Raw genomic sequence first — 14,047 nt, forward strand, 5'->3', positions numbered from 1 at the left:
CCCTCAAGAAGCCTTTCGCTAAGACAGTTCTTGTGGAATTGGCTAAGTGATATTTGGAAGCCCATATAGGGCAATGGTGAAAAAGGAAATATCCTCAGATGAAATCTGGAATGGAGCTTTCTGAGAAACTGCTAGTGTTCTGTCAATTCATCTCACAGAGTTACATCTGTATTTCGTGGGTCTCTTTGCTAGCCTTATTTCTGTGGAATCTGAGAACAGATATTTCAGATCCCTTTGGAGATTATTGGGCCAAAGGAAATATCCTCACATAACAAAGAGAAAGAAGCTTTCTGAGAAACTTCTTTGTGTTCTGTGAAATCATCTCACAGAGTTACAGCTTTCCCCTCAAGAAGCCTTTCGCTAAGACAGTTCCTGTGGAACTGGCAAAGTGATATTTGGAAGCCCATAGAGGGCTATGGTGAAAAAGGAAATATCCTCAGATGAAATCTGGAAAGAAGCTGTCTGAGAAACTGCTTAGTGTTCTGTTAATTCATCTCACAGAGTTACATCTGTATTTCGTGGATCTCTTTGCTAGCCTTATTTCTGTGGAATCTCAGAACAGATATTTCGGATCCCTTTGGAGACTATAGGGCCAAAGGAAATATCCTACGATAACAAAAAGAAAGAAGCTTTCTGAGAAACTTCTTTGTGTTCTGGGAAATCATCTCACAGAGCTACAGCTTTCCCCTAAAGAAGCCTTTCGCTAAGACAGTTCCTGTGGAATTGGCAAAGTGATATTTGGAAGCCCATAAAGGGCTATGGTGAAAAAGGAAATATCTTCAGATGAAATCTGGAAAGAAGCTTTCTGAGAAACTGCTTAGTGTTCTGTTAGTTCATCTCACAGAGTTACATCTGTATTTCGTGGATCTCTTTGCTAGCCTTATTTCTGTGGAATCTGAGAACAGATATTTCGAATCCCTTTGGAGACTATAGGGCCAAAGGAAATATCCTCCCATAACAAAGAGAAAGAAGCTTTCTGAGAAACTTCTTTGTGTTCTGTGAAATCATCTCACAGAGTTACAGCTTTCCCCTCAAGAAGCCTTTCGCTAAGACAGTTCTTGTGGAATTGGCAAAGTGATATTTGGAAGCCCATAGAGGGCTATGGTGAAAAAGGAAATATCCTCAAATGAAATCTGGAAAGAAGCTTTCTGAGAAACTGCTTAGTGTTCTGTTAATTCATCTCACAGAGTTACATCTGTATTTGCTGGATCTCTTTGCTAGCCTTATTTCTGTGGAATCTGAGAACAGTTATTTCGGATCCCTTTGGAGACTATAGGGCCAAAGGAAATATCCTCCGATAACAAAGAGAAAGAAGCTTTCTGAGAAACTTCTTTGTGTTCTGTGAAATCATCTCACAGAGTTACAGCTTTCGCCTCAAGAAGCCTTTCGCTAAGACAGTTCTTGTGGAATTGGCAAAGTGATATTTGGAAGCCCATAGAGGGCTATGGTGAAAAAGGAAATATCCTCAAATGAAATCTGGAAAGAAGCTTTCTGAGAAACTGCTTGGTGTTCTGTTAATTCATCTCACAGAGATACATCTTTTTTTTCTTGGATCTTTTGCTACCTTTATTTCTGTGGAATCTGAAAACAGATATTTCGGATCCCTTTGGAGACTATAGGGCCAAAGGAAATATCCTCCGATAACAAAGAGAAAGAAGCTTTCTGAGAAACTTCTTTGTGTTCTGTGAAATCATCTCACAGAGTTACAGCTTTCCCCTCAAGAAGCCTTTCGCTAAGACAGTGTCTGTGTAATAGGCAAAGTGATATTTGGAAGCCCTTAGAGGGCTATGGTGAAAAAGGAAATATCCTCAGATGAAATCTGGAAAGAAGCTATCTGAGAAACTGCTTAGTGTTCTGTTAATTCATCTCACAGAGTTACATCTGTATTTCGTGGATCTCGTTGCTAGCCTTATTTCTGTGGAATCTGAGAACAGATATTTCGGATCCCTTTGGAGACTATAGGGCCAAAGGAAATATCCTCCGATAACAAAGAGAAAGAAGCTTTCTGAGAAACTTCTTTGTGTTCTGTGAAATCATCTCACAGAGTTACAGCTTTCCCCTCAAGAAGCCTTTCGCTAAGACTGTTCCTGTGGAATTGGCAAAGTGATATTTGGAAGCCCATAAAGGGCTATGGTGAAAAAGGAAATATCTTCAGATGAAATCTGGAAAGAAGCTGTCTGAGAAACTGCTTAGTGTTCTGTTAATTCATCTCACAGAGTTACATCTGTATTTCGTGGATCTCTTTGCTAGCCTTATTTCTGTGGAATCTGAGAACAGATATTTCGAATCCCTTTGGAGACTATAGGGCCAAAGGAAATATCCTCGGATAACAAAGAGAAAGAAGCTTTCTGAGAAACTTCTTTGTGTTCTGTGAAATCATCTAGCAGAGTTACAGCTTTCCCCTCAAGAAGCCTTTCGCTAAGACAGTTCTTGTGGAATTGGCAAAGTGATATTTGGAAGCCCTTAGAGGGCTATGATGAAAAAGGAAATATCCTCAAATGAAATCTGGAAAGAAGCTTTTTGAGAAACTGCTTAGTGTTCTGTTAATTCATCTCACAGAGTTACATCTGTATTTGGTGGATCTCTTTGCTAGACTTATTTCTGTGGAATCTGAGAACAGATATTTCGGATCCCTTTGGAGACTATAGGGCCAAAGGAAATATCCTCCGATAACAAAGAGACAGAAGCTTTCTGAGAAACTTATTTGAGTTCGGTGAAATCATCTCACAGAGTTACAGCTTTCCCCCCAAGAAGCCTTTCGCTAAGACAGTTCTTGTGGAATTGGCAAAGTGATATTTGGAAGCCCATAGAGTGCTATGGTGAAAAAGGAAATATCCTCAGATGAAATCTGGAAAGAAGCTTTCTGAGAAACTGGTTAGTATTCTGTGAATTCAGCTCACAGAGTTACATCTGTATTTCGTGGATCTCTTTGCTAGCCTTATTTCTGTGGAATCTGAGAACAGATATTTCGGATCCCTTTGGAGACTATAGGGCCAAAGGAAATATCCTCCGATAACAAAGAGAAAGAAGCTTTCTCAGAAACTTCTTTGTGTTCTGTGAAATCATCTCACAGAGTTACAGCTTTCCCCTCAAGAAGCCTTTCGCTAAGACAGTTCCTGTGGAATTGGCAAAGTGATATTTGGAAGCCCATAGAGGGCTATGGTGAAAAAGGAAATATCCTCAGATGAAATCTGGAAAGAAGCTATCTGAGAAACTGCTTAGTGTTCTGTTAATTCATCTCACAGAGTTACATCTGTATTTCGTGGATCTCTTTGCTTGCCTTATTTCTGTGGAATCTGAGAACAGATATTTCGGATCCCTTTGGAGACTATAGGGCCAAAGGAAATATCCTCCGATAACAAAGAGACAGAAGCTTTCTGAGAAACTTCTTTGAGTTCTGTGAAATCATCTCACAGAGTTACAGCTTTCCCCTCAAGAAGCCTTTCGCTAAGACTGTTCCTGTGGAATTGGCAAAGTGATATTTGGAAGCCCATAGAGGGCTATGGTGAAAAAGGAAATATCCTCAGATGAAATCTGGAAAGAAGCTTTCTGAGAAACTGCTTAGTGTTCCGTTAATTCATCTCACAGAGTTACATCTGTATTTCGTGGATCTCTTTGCTAGCCTTATTTCTGTGGAATCTGAGAACAGATATTTCGGATCCCTTTGGAGACTATAGGGCCAAAGGAAATATGCTCCGATAACAAAGAGAAAGAAGCTTTCTGAGAAACCTCTTTGTGTTCTTGGAAATCATCTCACAGAGTTACAGCTTTCCCCTCAAGAAGCCTTTCGCTAAGACAGTTCCTGTGGAATTGGCAAAGTGATATTTGGAAGCCCATAAAGGGCTATGGTGAAAAAGGAAATATCTTCAGATGAAATCTGGAAAGAAGCTTTCTGAGAAACTGCTTAGTGTTCTGTTAATTCATCTCACAGAGTTACATCTGTATTTCGTGGATCTCTTTGCTAGCCTTATTTCTGTGGAATCTGAGAACAGATATTTCGGATCCCTTTGGAGACTATAGGGCCAAAGGAAATATCCTCCGATAACAAAGAGACAGAAGCTTTCTGAGAAACTTATTTGAGTTCGGTGAAATCATCTCACAGAGTTACAGCTTTCCCCCCAAGAAGCCTTTCGCTAAGACAGTTCTTGTGGAATTGGCAAAGTGATATTTGGAAGCCCATAGAGTGCTATGCTGAAAAAGGAAATATCCTCAGATGAAATCTGGAAAGAAGCTTTCTGAGAAACTGGTTAGTATTCTGTGAATTCAGCTCACAGAGTTACATCTGTATTTCGTGGATCTCTTTGCTAGCCTTATTTCTGTGGAATCTGAGAACAGATATTTCGGATCCCTTTGGAGACTATAGGGCCAAAGGAAATATCCTCCGATAACAAAGAGAAAGAAGCTTTCTCAGAAACTTCTTTGTGTTCTGTGAAATCATCTCACAGAGTTACAGCTTTCCCCTCAAGAAGCCTTTCGCTAAGACAGTTCCTGTGGAATTGGCAAAGTGATATTTGGAAGCCCATAGAGGGCTATGGTTAAAAAGGAAATATCCTCAGATGAAATCTGGAAAGAAGCTATCTGAGAAACTGCTTAGTGTTCTGTTAATTCATCTCACAGAGTTACATCTGTATTTCGTGGATCTCTTTGCTAGCCTTATTTCTGTGGAATCTGAGAACAGATATTTCGGATCCCTTTGGAGACTATAGGGCCAAAGGAAATATCCTCCGATAACAAAGAGAAAGAAGCTTTCTGAGAAACTTCTTTGTGTTCTGTGAAATCATCTCACAGAGTTACAGCTTTCTCCTCAAGAAGCCTTTCGCTAAGACTGTTCCTGTGGAATTGGCAAAGTGATATTTGGAAGCCCATAAAGGGCTATGGTGAAAAAGGAAATATCTTCAGATGAAATCTGGAAAGAAGCTTTCTGAGAAACTGCTTAGTGTTCTGTTAATTCATCTCACAGAGTTACATCTGTATTTCGTGGATCTCTTTACTAGCCTTATTTCTGTGGAATCTGAGAACAGGTATTTCGAATCCCTTTGGAGACTATAGGGCCAAAGGAAATATCCTCGGATAACAAAGAGAAAGAAGCTTTCTGAGAAACTTCTTTGTGTTCTGTGAAATCATCTCGCAGAGTTACAGCTTTCCCCTCAAGAAGCCTTTGGCTAAGGCAGTTCTTGTGGAATTGGCAAAGTGATATTTGGAAGCCCATAGAGGGCTATGGTGAAAAAGGAAATATCCTCAGATGAAATCTGGAAAGAAGCTTTCTGAGAAACTGGTTAGTATTCTGTTAATTCAGCTCACAGAGTTACATCTGTATTTCGTGGATCTCTTTGCTAGCCTTATTTCTGTGGAATCTGAGAACAGATATTTCGGATCCCTTTGGAGACTATAGGGCCAAAGGAAATATCCTCCGATAACAAAGAGAAAGAAGCTTTTTCAGAAACTTCTTTGTGTTCTGTGAAATCGTCTCACAGAGTTACAGCTTTCCCCTCAAGAAGCCTTTCGCTAAGACAGTTCCTGTGGAATTGGCAAAGTGATATTTGGAAGCCCATATAGGGCAATGGTGAAAAAGGAAATATCCTCAGATGAAATCTGGAAAGGAGCTTTCTGAGAAACTGCTTAGTGTTCTGTTAATTCATCTCACAGAGTTACATCTGTATTTCGTGGATCTCTTTGCTAGCCTTATTTCTGTGGAATCTGAGAACAGATATTTCGAATCCCTTTCGAGACTATAGGGCGAAAGGAAATATCCTAATATAACAAAGAGAAAGAAGCTTTCTGAGAAACTTCTTTGTGTTCTGTGAAATCATCTCACAGAGTTACAGCTTTCCCCTCAAGAAGCCTTTCGCTAAGACAGTTCTTGTGGAATTGGCAAAGTGATATTTGGAAGCCCATAGAGGGCTATGGTGAAAAAGGAAATATCCTCAAATGAAATCTGGAAAGAAGCTTTCTGAGAAACTGCTTAGTGATCTGTTAATTCATCTCACAGAGTTACCTCTGTATTTGGTGGATCTCTTTGCTAGCCTTATTTCTGTGGAATCTGAGAACAGTTATTTCGGATCCCTTTGGAGACTATACGGCCAAAGGAAATATCCTCCGATAACAAAGAGAAAGAAGCTTTCTGAGAAACTTCTTTGTGTTCTGTGAAATCATCTCACAGAGTTACAGCTTTCCCCTCAAGAAGCCTTTCGCTAAGACAGTTCTTGTGGGATTGGCAAAGTGATATTTGGAAGCCCATAGAGGGCTATGGTGAAAAAGGAAATATCCTCAAATGAAATCTGGAAAGAAGCTTTCTGAGAAACTGCTTGGTGTTCTGTTAATTCATCTCACAGAGTTACATCTTTTTTTTCTTGGATCTCTTTGCTACCTTTATTTCTGTGGAATCTGAAAACAGATATTTCGGATCCCTTTGGAGACTATAGGGCCAAAGGAAATATCCTCCGATAACAAAGAGAAAGAAGCTTTCTGAGAAACTTCTTTGTGTTCTGTGAAATCATCTCACAGAGTTACAGCTTTCCCCTCAAGAAGCCTTTCGCTAAGACAGTTCCTGTGGAATTGGCAAAGTGATATTTGGAAGCCCATAGAGGGCTATGGTGAAAAAGGAAATATCCTCAGATGAAATCTGGAAAGAAGCTTTCTGAGAAACTGCTTAGTGTTCCGTTAATTCATCTCACAGAGTTACATCTGTATTTCGTGGATCTCTTTGCTAGCCTTATTTCTGTGGAATCTGAGAACAGATATTTCGGATCCCTTTGGAGACTATAGGGCCAAAGGAAATATCCTCCGATAACAAAGAGAAAGAAGCTTTCTGAGAAACCTCTTTGTGTTCTTGGAAATCATCTCACAGAGTTACAGCTTTCCCCTCAAGAAGCCTTTCGCTAAGACAGTTCCTGTGGAATTGGCAAAGTGATATTTGGAAGCCCATAAAGGGCTATGGTGAAAAAGGAAATATCTTCAGATGAAATCTGGAAAGAAGCTTTCTGAGAAACTGCTTAGTGTTCTGTTAATTCATCTCACAGAGTTACATCTGTATTTCGTGGATCTCTTTGCTAGCCTTATTTCTGTGGAATCTGAGAACAGATATTTCGAATCCCTTTGGAGACTATAGGGCCAAAGGAAATATCCTCGGATAACAAAGAGAAAGAAGCTTTCTGAGAAACTTCTTTGTGTTCTGTGAAATCATCTCGCAGAGTTACAGCTTTCCCCTCAAGAAGCCTTTCGCTAAGACAGTTCCTGTGGAATTGGCAAAGTGATATTTGGAAGCCCATATAGGGCAATGGTGAAAAAGGAAATATCCTCAGATGAAATCTGGAAAGAAGCTTTCTGAGAAACTGCTTAGTGTTCTGTTAATTCATCTCACAGAGTTACATCTGTATTTCGTGGATCTCTTTGCTAGCCTTATTTCTGTGGAATCTGAGAACAGATATTTCGAATCCCTTTCGAGACTATAGGGCCAAAGGAAATATCCTCCCATAACAAAGAGAAAGAAGCTTTCTGAGAAACTTCTTTGTGTTCTGTGAAATCATCTCCCAGAGTTACAGCTTTCCCCTCAAGAAGCCTTTTGCTAAGACAGTTCTTGTGGAATTGGCAAAGTGATATTTGGAAGCCCATAGAGGGCTATGGTGAAAAAGGAAATATCCTCAAATGAAATCTGGAAAGAAGCTTTCTGAGAAACTGCTTAGTGATCTGTTAATTCATCTCACAGAGTTACATCTGTATTTGGTGGATCTCTTTGCTAGCCTTATTTCTGTGGAATCTGAGAACAGTTATTTCGGATCCCTTTGGAGACTATAGGGCCAAAGGAAATATCCTCCGATAACAAAGAGAAAGAAGCTTTCTGAGAAACTTCTTTGTGTTCTGTGAAATCATCTCACAGAGTTACAGCTTTCCCCTCAAGAAGCCTTTCGCTAAGACAGTTCTTGTGGAATTGGCAAAGTGATATTTGGAAGCCCATAGAGGGCTATGGTGAAAAAGGAAATATCCTCAAATGAAATCTGGAAAGAAGCTTTCTGAGAAACTGCTTGGTGTTCTGTTAATTCATGTCACAGAGTTACATCTTTTTTTTCTTGGATCTCTTTGCTACCTTTATTTCTGTGGAATCTGAAAACAGATATTTCGGATCCCTTTGGAGACTATAGGGCCAAAGGAAATATCCTCCGATAACAAAGAGAAAGAAGCTTTCTGAGAAACTTCTTTGTGTTCTGTGAAATCATCTCACAGAGTTACAGCTTTCCCCTCAAGAAGCCTTTCGCTAAGACAGTTCCTGTGGAATTGGCAAAGTGATATTTGGAAGCCCATAAAGGGCTATGGTGAAAAAGGAAATATCTTCAGATGAAATCTGGAAAGAAGCTTTCTGAGAAACTGCTTAGTGTTCTGTTAATTCATCTCACAGAGTTACATCTGTATTTCGTGGATCTCTTTGCTAGCCTTATTTCTGTGGAATCTGAGAACAGATATTTCGGATCCCTTTGGAGACTATAGGGCCAAAGGAAATATCCTCCGATAACAAAGAGACAGAAGCTTTCTGAGAAACTTATTTGAGTTCGGTGAAATCATCTCACAGAGTTACAGCTTTCCCCCCAAGAAGCCTTTCGCTAAGACAGTTCTTGTGGAATTGGCAAAGTGATATTTGGAAGCCCATAGAGTGCTATGCTGAAAAAGGAAATATCCTCAGATGAAATCTGGAAAGAAGCTTTCTGAGAAACTGGTTAGTATTCTGTGAATTCAGCTCACAGAGTTACATCTGTATTTCGTGGATCTCTTTGCTAGCCTTATTTCTGTGGAATCTGAGAACAGATATTTCGGATCCCTTTGGAGACTATAGTGCCAAAGGAAATATCCTCCGATAACAAAGAGAAAGAAGCTTTCTCAGAAACTTCTTTGTGTTCTGTGAAATCATCTCACAGAGTTACAGCTTTCCCCTCAAGAAGCCTTTCGCTAAGACAGTTCCTGTGGAATTGGCAAAGTGATATTTGGAAGCCCATAGAGGGCTATGGTGAAAAAGGAAATATCCTCAGATGAAATCTGGAAAGAAGCTATCTGAGAAACTGCTTAGTGTTCTGTTAATTCATCTCACAGAGTTACATCTGTATTTCGTGGATCTCTTTGCTAGCCTTATTTCTGTGGAATCTGAGAACAGATATTTCGGATCCCTTTGGAGACTATAGGGCCAAAGGAAATATCCTCCGATAACAAAGAGACAGAAGCTTTCTGAGAAACTTCTTTGAGTTCTGTGAAATCATCTCACAGAGTTACAGCTTTCCTCTCAAGAAGCCTTTCGCTAAGACAGTTCTTGTGGAATTGGCAAAGTGATATTTGGAAGCCTATAGAGGGCTATGGTGAAAAAGGAAATATCCTAGATGAAATCTGGAAAGAAGCTTTCTGAGAAAGTGGTTAGTGTTCTGTTAATTCAGCTCACAGAGTTACATCTGTATTTCGTGGATCTCTTTGCTAGCCTTATTTCTGTGGAATCTGAGAACAGATATTTCGGATCCCTTTGGAGACTATAGGGCCAAAGGAAATATCCTCCGATAACAAAGAGAAAGAAGCTTTCTGAGAAACTTCTTTGTGTTCTGTGAAATCATCTCACAGAGTTACAGCTTTCTCCTCAAGAAGCCTTTCGCTAAGACTGTTCCTGTGGAATTGGCAAAGTGATATTTGGAAGCCCATAAAGGGCTATGGTGAAAAAGGAAATATCTTCAGATGAAATCTGGAAAGAAGCTTTCTGAGAAACTGCTTAGTGTTCTGTTAATTCATCTCACAGAGTTACATCTGTATTTCGTGGATCTCTTTGCTAGCCTTATTTCTGTGGAATCTGAGAACAGATATTTCGGATCCCTTTGGAGACTATAGGGCCAAAGGAAATATCCTCCGATAACAAAGAGAAAGAAGCTTTCTGAGAAACCTCTTTGTGTTCTTGGAAATCATCTCACAGAGTTACAGCTTTCCCCTCAAGAAGCCTTTCGCTAAGACAGTTCCTGTGGAATTGGCAAAGTGATATTTGGAAGCCCATAAAGGGCTATGGTGAAAAAGGAAATATCTTCAGATGAAATCTGGAAAGAAGCTATCTGAGAAACTGCTTAGTGTTCTGTTAATTCATCTCACAGAGTTACATCTGTATTTCGTGGATCTCTTTGCTTGCCTTATTTCTGTGGAATCTGAGAACAGATATTTCGGATCCCTTTGGAGACTATAGGGCCAAAGGAAATATCCTCCGATAACAAAGAGACAGAAGCTTTCTGAGAAACTTCTTTGAGTTCTGTGAAATCATCTCACAGAGTTACAGCTTTCCCCTCAAGAAGCCTTTCGCTAAGACTGTTCCTGTGGAATTGGCAAAGTGATATTTGGAAGCCCATAGAGGGCTATGGTGAAAAAGGAAATATCCTCAGATGAAATCTGGAAAGAAGCTTTCTGAGAAACTGCTTAGTGTTCCGTTAATTCATCTCACAGAGTTACATCTGTATTTCGTGGATCTCTTTGCTAGCCTTATTTCTGTGGAATCTGAGAACAGATATTTCGGATCCCTTTGGAGACTATAGGGCCAAAGGAAATATGCTCCGATAACAAAGAGAAAGAAGCTTTCTGAGAAACCTCTTTGTGTTCTTGGAAATCATCTCACAGAGTTACAGCTTTCCCCTCAAGAAGCCTTTCGCTAAGACAGTTCCTGTGGAATTGGCAAAGTGATATTTGGAAGCCCATAAAGGGCTATGGTGAAAAAGGAAATATCTTCAGATGAAATCTGGAAAGAAGCTTTCTGAGAAACTGCTTAGTGTTCTGTTAATTCATCTCACAGAGTTACATCTGTATTTCGTGGATCTCTTTGCTAGCCTTATTTCTGTGGAATCTGAGAACAGATATTTCGGATCCCTTTGGAGACTATAGGGCCAAAGGAAATATCCTCCGATAACAAAGAGACAGAAGCTTTCTGAGAAACTTATTTGAGTTCGGTGAAATCATCTCACAGAGTTACAGCTTTCCCCCCAAGAAGCCTTTCGCTAAGACAGTTCTTGTGGAATTGGCAAAGTGATATTTGGAAGCCCATAGAGTGCTATGCTGAAAAAGGAAATATCCTCAGATGAAATCTGGAAAGAAGCTTTCTGAGAAACTGGTTAGTATTCTGTGAATTCAGCTCACAGAGTTACATCTGTATTTCGTGGATCTCTTTGCTAGCCTTATTTCTGTGGAATCTGAGAACAGATATTTCGGATCCCTTTGGAGACTATAGGGCCAAAGGAAATATCCTCCGATAACAAAGAGAAAGAAGCTTTCTCAGAAACTTCTTTGTGTTCTGTGAAATCATCTCACAGAGTTACAGCTTTCCCCTCAAGAAGCCTTTCGCTAAGACAGTTCCTGTGGAATTGGCAAAGTGATATTTGGAAGCCCATAGAGGGCTATGGTGAAAAAGGAAATATCCTCAGATGAAATCTGGAAAGAAGCTATCTGAGAAACTGCTTAGTGTTCTGTTAATTCATCTCACAGAGTTACATCTGTATTTCGTGGATCTCTTTGCTAGCCTTATTTCTGTGGAATCTGAGAACAGATATTTCGGATCCCTTTGGAGACTATAGGGCCAAAGGAAATATCCTCCGATAACAAAGAGAAAGAAGCTTTCTGAGAAACTTCTTTGTGTTCTGTGAAATCATCTCACAGAGTTACAGCTTTCTCCTCAAGAAGCCTTTCGCTAAGACTGTTCCTGTGGAATTGGCAAAGTGATATTTGGAAGCCCATAAAGGGCTATGGTGAAAAAGGAAATATCTTCAGATGAAATCTGGAAAGAAGCTTTCTGAGAAACTGCTTAGTGTTCTGTTAATTCATCTCACAGAGTTACATCTGTATTTCGTGGATCTCTTTACTAGCCTTATTTCTGTGGAATCTGAGAACAGGTATTTCGAATCCCTTTGGAGACTATAGGGCCAAAGGAAATATCCTCGGATAACAAAGAGAAAGAAGCTTTCTGAGAAACTTCTTTGTGTTCTGTGAAATCATCTCGCAGAGTTACAGCTTTCCCCTCAAGAAGCCTTTGGCTAAGGCAGTTCTTGTGGAATTGGCAAAGTGATATTTGGAAGCCCATAGAGGGCTATGGTGAAAAAGGAAATATCCTCAGATGAAATCTGGAAAGAAGCTTTCTGAGAAACTGGTTAGTATTCTGTTAATTCAGCTCACAGAGTTACATCTGTATTTCGTGGATCTCTTTGCTAGCCTTATTTCTGTGGAATCTGAGAACAGATATTTCGGATCCCTTTGGAGACTATAGGGCCAAAGGAAATATCCTCCGATAACAAAGAGAAAGAAGCTTTTTCAAAAACTTCTTTGTGTTCTGTGAAATCGTCTCACAGAGTTACAGCTTTCCCCTCAAGAAGCCTTTCGCTAAGACAGTTCCTGTGGAATTGGCAAAGTGATATTTGGAAGCCCATATAGGGCAATGGTGAAAAAGGAAATATCCTCAGATGAAATCTGGAAAGGAGCTTTCTGAGAAACTGCTTAGTGTTCTGTTAATTCATCTCACAGAGTTACATCTGTATTTCGTGGATCTCTTTGCTAGCCTTATTTCTGTGGAATCTGAGAACAGATATTTCGAATCCCTTTCGAGACTATAGGGCGAAAGGAAATATCCTAATATAACAAAGAGAAAGAAGCTTTCTGAGAAACTTCTTTGTGTTCTGTGAAATCATCTCACAGAGTTACAGCTTTCCCCTCAAGAAGCCTTTCGCTAAGACAGTTCTTGTGGAATTGGCAAAGTGATATTTGGAAGCCCATAGAGGGCTATGGTGAAAAAGGAAATATCCTCAAATGAAATCTGGAAAGAAGCTTTCTGAGAAACTGCTTAGTGATCTGTTAATTCATCTCACAGAGTTACCTCTGTATTTGGTGGATCTCTTTGCTAGCCTTATTTCTGTGGAATCTGAGAACAGTTATTTCGGATCCCTTTGGAGACTATACGGCCAAAGGAAATATCCTCCGATAACAAAGAGAAAGAAGCTTTCTGAGAAACTTCTTTGTGTTCTGTGAAATCATCTCACAGAGTTACAGCTTTCCCCTCAAGAAGCCTTTCGCTAAGACAGTTCTTGTGGGATTGGCAAAGTGATATTTGGAAGCCCATAGAGGGCTATGGTGAAAAAGGAAATATCCTCAAATGAAATCTGGAAAGAAGCTTTCTGAGAAACTGCTTGGTGTTCTGTTAATTCATCTCACAGAGTTACATCTTTTTTTTCTTGGATCTCTTTGCTACCTTTATTTCTGTGGAATCTGAAAACAGATATTTCGGATCCCTTTGGAGACTATAGGGCCAAAGGAAATATCCTCCGATAACAAAGAGAAAGAAGCTTTCTGAGAAACTTCTTTGTGTTCTGTGAAATCATCTCACAGAGTTACAGCTTTCCCCTCAAGAAGCCTTTCGCTAAGACAGTTCCTGTGGAATTGGCAAAGTGATATTTGGAAGCCCATAGAGGGCTATGGTGAAAAAGGAAATATCCTCAGATGAAATCTGGAAAGAAGCTTTCTGAGAAACTGCTTAGTGTTCCGTTAATTCATCTCACAGAGTTACATCTGTATTTCGTGGATCTCTTTGCTAGCCTTATTTCTGTGGAATCTGAGAACAGATATTTCGGATCCCTTTGGAGACTATAGGGCCAAAGGAAATATCCTCCGATAACAAAGAGAAAGAAGCTTTCTGAGAAACCTCTTTGTGTTCTTGGAAACCATCTCACAGAGTTACAGCTTTCCCCTCAAGAAGCCTTTCGCTAAGACAGTTCCTGTGGAATTGGCAAAGTGATATTTGGAAGCCCATAAAGGGCTATGGTGAAAAAGGAAATATCTTCAGATGAAATCTGGAAAGAAGCTTTCTGAGAAACTGCTTAGTGTTCTGTTAATTCATCTCACAGAGTTACATCTGTATTTCGTGGATCTCTTTGCTAGCCTTATTTCTGTGGAATCTGAGAACAGATATTTCGAATCCCTTTGGAGACTATAGGGCCAAAGGAAATATCCTCGGATAACAAAGAGAAAGAAGCTTTCTGAGAAACTTCTTTGTGTTCTGTGAAATCATCTC

The sequence above is a fragment of the Macaca mulatta genome, chromosome 4, assembly GCF_049350105.2.
Source record: "Macaca mulatta isolate MMU2019108-1 chromosome 4, T2T-MMU8v2.0, whole genome shotgun sequence".
NCBI lineage: Eukaryota > Metazoa > Chordata > Mammalia > Primates > Cercopithecidae > Macaca > Macaca mulatta.